The sequence below is a fragment of the Dipodomys spectabilis genome, unplaced genomic scaffold, assembly GCF_019054845.1.
Source record: "Dipodomys spectabilis isolate Male_0828 unplaced genomic scaffold, ASM1905484v1 ptg000173l, whole genome shotgun sequence".
Taxonomy (NCBI): domain Eukaryota; kingdom Metazoa; phylum Chordata; class Mammalia; order Rodentia; family Heteromyidae; genus Dipodomys; species Dipodomys spectabilis.
Window position 1 is genome coordinate 1,244,918 of NW_024870850.1, and position 7,644 is coordinate 1,252,561.

Here is a 7,644-nt window from a genome sequence, read left to right on the forward strand (position 1 = left end):
AAGCAACATAGGTCCCATGGTTTCCCGTATTTGCAATAACTAGTATATGTCTGGGATAAGTAGAAAAGGTCTAAAGCTATATATATAAATATATGACCAGATAAGATGACCTTATGCAAAGGGAACCCCAAGATAGGGACACAAGTGGTTTTTGCTTTCTTGCTTTTGTTTCTACCATTTATAATGTACCATGTCATTCTGTTGTTTCTTTGTATGTTCCTCCCCCACGATATAACCCCGGTTTTCACTGTATTTAATGTTCTTGCTCTGTATATTATATATACACTTCTCTAGTTTGAGGAAGGGAAGGGAAAAAACAAAAAGTTGAAAAAGGATACAGTTTGACTCGTTGTAACAATGAGACGTACAAGACACTCTGTTGAAAACTTCACAACTTGAGCAAGGGAGGGAGGGAGTGTAGTTTTAGAGGTTGGAGGGAAGTGATGGTAGGGGAAAAACAAAGAAGGAGGTAACAATGCTTGATAGGAAATGCACTTATTACCTTGCCCATGTAACTGTAATCCCTCTGTATAGTATTTCACAATGAAAACATTAAAATAATCTTATGTATATTTAGTGCAGAAATTTCTATTTGTCAAATTTATAAACAGTGATTAAATAACAATGATTAGAAAGTTATATCCAGCCATGGTGGAGCAAACTATGATGCATTACAGACATTAATCTTAAGAGAAAACCCAAAAGGTTCTTCTATATTGTAACTTTAAATTGAAGAATAATTTAGTAGCTTATACAAGACATTTCTCACACCACCTAAGGAAAGCAGAGTGAGAGGGAAGAAGAAGAGATAGAAGAATATGGAGATTGGCAAAGAGAAAAAGAGAGAGGTAGATACATAAGAAAGGTCCCACTAAAGAGACTCAGGGTTATTATAAAAGGAAAATGTGTGAGTAGAAATTTACAAGTACTGAACTAAACAATCTCTAAGGATCATGTTAAAAGATGAAACTTTGTGAAGAGAAAAATACTAATGAAATGTATTAGAGGACTATGCAACATGGTAGAGTGTCGAAAGGAAGTTAGTATACTTGAAAATTTAGAAAAATGATTCAGAAAGACAAGAGTGAACATAAACTCTTAAAGAGGGGATAATATAATTAAATGAAGATTAAATAGGAGGAACCAAACTATATTAGGAAAATTTAAATAGTGAGCACCATCACTTATGGCTACCACTACTAGAAAAATGAGCAAAAGACCTTATTCATTGAAGTAAAAATTCCACAATACAAACTAATATAACAATGGGAAATTACTGTATCTTTAGATTAGACCTATATACTAATTAATCATATGAGTTTTAACATAAGAAAGCTATTTTTCTCTACTATGTAGTCTTTTATCCCTGAAGCCATGTAGAGAATTTCTATTAAACAGTAACAAGATGTTGTAGCACCTTGGGGCAAAAATGCAGCCTAGGAGCCCTGCTCCAGAGGCCAAGATGGAGAAGACCTCCACAGCCACCATGACCTTCCCTGTGGCACTTGTGGTAGACAGGCAGGAAGGTGAGCCACACACTGCAGAACACCAGCATGCTAAAGGTCAGGAACTTGGCTTCATTGAAGGTGTCAGGCAGGTTCCTGGCCAGAAAAGCCACAGTGAAACTGGCCATAGCCAGGAAGCCCAGGTATCCCAGGACACAGTAGAAGGCAGTGAGGGAACCCTTGTTGCACAGGATGATTATGTGGCCATGTTCAGAATGTGCATCTGTGTCCACAAATGGAGGCGAAGTTCCCAACCAGAATCCACAGAGGGTCACCTGGATCAGGGTGCAGATGGGTATAATGAATTTAGGAGCACCTGATACCAGCAGCCGCCTCAGCTTTCTTCCTGGAGAAGTGGCCTTGAAGGCTAGAACCACAATCACTGTTTTGGCTAAGACTGTAGAAACAGCCACAGTAAAGATAACCCCAAATGTGATCTGCTGCAGGATGCAGGTAACCGTATTGGGATATCCAAGAAAAAGCAAGGAACAGAGGAAACAGAAGATGAGGGATATGAGCAAGATGTAGCTGAGAAGCCTGTTATTGGCCTTGACAATGGCAGTGTCATGGTGTTTTACGAATATCCGAAGAACAGCAGCAGTTAGCATAGAGAAGCAGAGAGCCATGCAGGCCAAAGCCATTCCCAAGGGATCTCTGATGGCCAGGAAACTTGAATCTTTCAGGAGGCACTTGTTTCTCTGTATGTTAGCATACTGATGATCCGGACATTTAATACACTGTTCCATATCTGGTAAGAAGTGTAAGTGCAATTAGTTTTTGTTGTGAACTCCTTTCCTTCAAAGAAATTAGGGTATTGTTTATTTGGATGTAATCCTAACAAGTAAGATGTAATCCTAACATTAGGTATCATAAACCCACATTATTTCTTGTCTAAACAATAACTTCCTCCCATTTCAATCTTTTTTATTTAACCTTTTGTTGTATTCAACTTTTTTCTTTCAATAATTATCAAATGTGTGATAATGTGACATTTGAGGCATTCTAATCTACTTGTGATTTCCTACACTTTTTTCTAACATTTTTTTAACAGAACTATACCCTGTTCTGCAATCCAATTGAAAATTGTAAATAATATGGCTTACATTTTCCTACATGTCTCTGTAAAATATTAATTTTATCCTGTGGCACATCCTTGATTCATCTCATTCTATTTTTCTCTCCAACTCATCTGTGAAGCAGTAGGAACAAAATAACCACTCCTGGACATTTCATAATAATGCTCACTTCTTAAAGTGAATCCACTTTTCTGAATACTTGCTTTGTGACACAAACAATTCTAGGCAGAAGGAAAAAAATATTTGCAATATCCATGTGTGCTGTGTGAACAAAATGTAAATTTTAAGGTGAGCACAGTCTTACTAAGACTATGTTTAATTTCATGTTAGAGTTTATACTTGTCTTGACTCTAGACAATAAGAGAGATTAATGAAATAACTTGGCTTGCAGTAGACTAGAAAATACCACTAAAATATGTTATCCAAGCTCAAGATCTGTCCTATATCAACTAGCAATACTACCACTTGTGAAAATAAAATTATTAACAGAGAGAAGTAAAATGAGCTATGTAATCAAAATGTACAACTTTTGCATTGACTTTATTGCATTGAGGAAAACTGGGGAGAAAGGAAAAATTTCTTAATAAGTTACAGACTTACTTGTCTCATTAGCAATCTCATTCTCTGCGCAAAGGGTACAATCAAAACAACAAGCAGCTTTTCCTTCTTGATGAGATTTCCTTAATCCAGGACCACAATTCTTACTGCAGACAGAGTGAGGAGTCTGGGGAAAATCAGGTATATGTCAGTAACTCTTCAAACTTTCTTAACTAGTTCTTCAAAAATCCGTTGTATTAAAGAATCAGATTATTAAGCCTAATGTTTCTATGCAACTAAGTCCAGTCAATTAATTGAAGTAGGTTATATATTCTATATCCCATTATTCTGAAAGACTTTTATGCTACACATGGATTTCTAGCCTGTTGAACTATTGAACAGTATGGAATCTTAAAAAGTTGGAAATTAATGATGAACAAATAACTCCTAATGTACAGCCCCATGGAACTTTTGAGAATTCATGTCATTGTATTTTGTCTCCTATTCATCTGTGACATGGGGCAAAGCAAGGAGGAGGACATAATTTTTATAAGGTTATGTGAACCCCAGGCCTAAGCTTTCAGTGGCCATGAAGAATGTCTTATTATAGACATCTTCAAAGTTTCCTCTCACAAAAGATGCCAAAGTAGCACCCATAGAAAGGAAGAAAATAAAATCTTCCACTACATAAAGTGATTCCTCAGGTATTTTATCATGGTGTAGGGAACCTACCAGAAAGATATAATTTATATTTTATGAAAATATTCTAAATCAATATTTAAAATATTTAATTTTTTGGTGCTGATCCTGGGGTTTGAACTCAAGATCTAAGCAATGGCCTTGAGTTTGCACTACTTGAGTCACAGATCTACTTCCAGATTTTTGGTGGCTAATTGGCAATAACAGTCTCATAAACTTTGCTGCTTTGGCTGACTTTTCATCATGATATTCAATTCACAGCTATCTGAGTAGCTAGGAATATAGGAATAAGTGGCTGGCACTCAGGTATAAATTTAAAGGATGATATTTCCTTATGTATTTGTCCTTAAAATTATTATGATTAGATCCAACCCACCTCTGCAGTTCCTGTGGGCCACTCTACCATATCTTCATATAAAGACAGTTGATTACCATGGAGAACATATGGAGAAAACTTTCCTATTTTCACTGTAAATTGAAGACCTTCCGGAAAATTCCAAATGTTCAGAATGTCATACTCTGGATCCAATTTCCTTTCATCATCCAAAATCACTTTATCTCCAGCAGGATTGTAAAAGTGGATGTTTTTCAGAAAAGGGTGCAGCTAAAAGAGATACTTCATCTTATGGTGAAGTACATCACATAGTTAAGACAGAAAACCTGAACTATGAAAAGCTCCAATTGCCTTTAATCTCTGATTCTGAATTCATGAATAGGAGAAGTACCTAATGAAATATCACAAATAAAATCTATGGAGGAATAAAAATAATCTTTTTGAATTCTGGTCATTTAGAAAAGGAAGGGAAGGCCTTTTCTTCCCAAGAGAAACCAATGTGCTGTAAATAGACATGAATGGGACACTTCTCAGTTGTGTAGGTACAGCTGGGCATAAGCACTATTTTTATGAAGGTCTATACTTTGAGCTTGCTAAATTTTTAATACCAAAGTTGAATGAAATGATCATTTATAAAATATATGAAAATTCTTTTCAGCAGGTCTTCCTTTGCTATTATTGAAGAAACTCCTAAGAGAAAACTGCATTTGAAGTTTTCACAACATTTGCTATGAGCATATTGAGGTTAGCTGTAATGAAATGATATCACAAGACAGTGAGTTCACACCTGTAATCCCAGCTATTCAAGAGGGTGGTATATGAAGATTGCCATTCAAATCCAGCCTGGGCTGAAAAGTCCATGCCACGCCTACTCCGGTGGAGTCTGCTTAGCATGGGAAACCAGCTTTCAGACCTGAGAATGAGGCTTCAAAGAGACCTATCTCTGAGTATTCGGACTTCACCAAAGTCTACCTCAGAGAATGGGGCTTTATAGAGACCTATCTCTAAGTATTGGGACTTCACCGAAGTCTACCTCGGAGAATAGGGCTTCAAAGAGGCTTACTCCTGGAAAGGCTGGCAAACCCCTGGGAAAGATGTGTCTCTGCTTTTCTTTTCTTCACTGTATAAGAGTGCCTATTAATCTTTTACTGTTTCTGCTGCTCATTGTACTTACTCATGCTAAACGTTCCTTTATTCAAAGCTCTTTCTTAAGAGTGTTGACGACTCCAATATCTGATGAGTGTCTTAAAAATATGACTAACTCACCAGAGTTAAGTGCTACCCTGAAAGCCCCTCTTATGGAGGCTAATAGACAAGTCATAAGTAAATATAAAAGTATTGGGGGTTTCACGATGTCACTTCAGCAGAAGGAATTGTCTGTAAGAGATTTACAAGAAGCTGTAGGCGCGGCTAGAACAGAAAGAATGTATGGCAATTGCTGAGATAACTACTTAGGAGAAAGAACTTCCTGTTATTCTCTTTCATTTACTAAGAGACTTGCTAGATCTAGGCCTCCGTGACCTTACTATTAAAGAAGGAACAGGAAAGATCTTATGGGACAGTTAAGGCCTCTATAGAAATAAGGTAATGGTTAGTTGGTGACAAACATCGAAACCCATTATATTTCTTAGAGATAAGCTGGAAAAAAGTGCCTATCAGGCAACCAGCTGGTGACCACCCGCCCTGCAGCAAGATTGTGGAACCTTTTGCCCTTTCAGGCGACCAGCTGGTGACCACCCAAGAATGAAGCCCTGCAGCAAGATTATGTAACCTTTTGCCCTTTCTTATGGAGACTTTTTGCTATAAAAGTTTGTTATCCTCTGCATTAAATCGCACTCAGCATCCACTCCTCTTGTGTGTGAGTTGTCTGTTTGCCATCTCCTCACCTATTCCAGTTCCTCCACTAGGTGTCCTCCGTCGTCCCGACAGAGCCGGTCCGTGGCAAGTCCACAAGACTTGTCTCCAATAAATTACTCAGAAAAAAACTAGAAGTACTGGTATAGCACAAGTTGTAGAGTGCTATCCTAAGTCACAAGGGACCCAGGTAAAAGACCCTCGCCCTCATTTCAAGCCTCTGTATAAATAAAAATAATTTACATAATCAAGGAATACATTTTATTTTTGTTATTGGCAAGTTTTTTTTTTCTGAAACACATTTGAATATATGTCTATAAGATCTCATAATATTCAAAAGAAAATAATTTCCTGGGTTTGGGAAAACACCTGAAACATTTAATTTCATAGAATGACATGCTCTAGGAAGTGCCTTTGCTCATGGTGTATGCCATTGAACAAAGATGAAATTACCTGTGCAGGGGAAGGCACTGTTCCTTTTCTATTTCCCATTGTGTGAACTTCTGTTTGATGAAGAAGCATCTCATGGAGAGCCTGGGCCACAGCATACACAGCATTGTATATATTGTAACCTTCTCCAAACATAGTCATGTCAAAAATACACCTAGGCAACCAATCCAAAGAGGCGTCTTGAGGACAGTTGTCCCATGTTACACAGTCAGAGTCAGCATATGAGCAATTAAATGACAGAAGCCACATTCTAGCAAGAAAAATGTCTTCTGGGTATTTGGAAGGGTTTACTGCTTTGATAAAATCTGTGACTCCAGAAACATCTACATGATGTTGTGAAAAAATAAGAGGAACATGCAATGAGCCTAGAATGAAATATTTCCTTCTCATTGTTAAATCCCACTGTGAGTTCATGATACAAACTTTGCCTTTGATTAAAAGTTGCTCAATATACACCATGAAATCTAGTAGTGATTCATTATCACCATATATAATGAGGACACTTGCTGAAGATTTATTTATCTTGCTATAAACTTCCATTAATTTGAATATACGTGATGTGTCTTTGCTTGAGATCAGTAGCTCATAGGCCACACAAACTCTGTTCTTGGTCATCTCTTCTTTCAATTCAGCAAGAACCCATGAACCATTCTCATCCTGTGAGGTCAACAGTCCTACCCAGCTCCAGCTGAAATAAAGCAGTAAGGAGACCATGGCAGTGGCTATTGATGTGTCCTTCGGGGCTATCTGATAGAGAGCAGGAAACTTGTGATGGTCACACAGAGCATGATCAAAAGGCCCCATGGTAAGCTAAAGAGAAAAAAATTGTATGCTTCATGAATGAGAAGATTATCATCCATCAAAATTTCAGGCTTCAAATATGTTAGGAACAAGTTTAAGCAGGCAGAAGGTAGGTTTTGTTTTAGTTTTGAAAAAACAATTTGTTTTTCAATTGTTGTATAATATATGAATTTACTGTTAAATGTCTCCTGATTTTTGTCACAATTTTTTTATCAATTCTTCCCATCAATGTCATCTCCACCCACTCCTCACCTTTCCTAATTCCATTTTCATTCATGTATATTGAATATTGTGTTGTTTTTGCACCCTTCCATTCCATTTTCCTCTGCCTTTTTCCATCAACACCTACTTGACTCAGACAAGATATGTTTCAGCTCTCTGGTGTTTA

The 7,644-nt window shown here is 37.2% G+C and overlaps 1 pseudogene; it reads right to left on the reverse strand.

Moving 5' to 3' along the window:
- Nucleotides 1-1,302: 1,302 nt before the first annotated feature.
- LOC122119860 lies at nucleotides 1,303-7,259 on the reverse strand (annotated as a pseudogene).
- Between the last annotated feature and the right edge of the window lie 385 nt (nucleotides 7,260-7,644).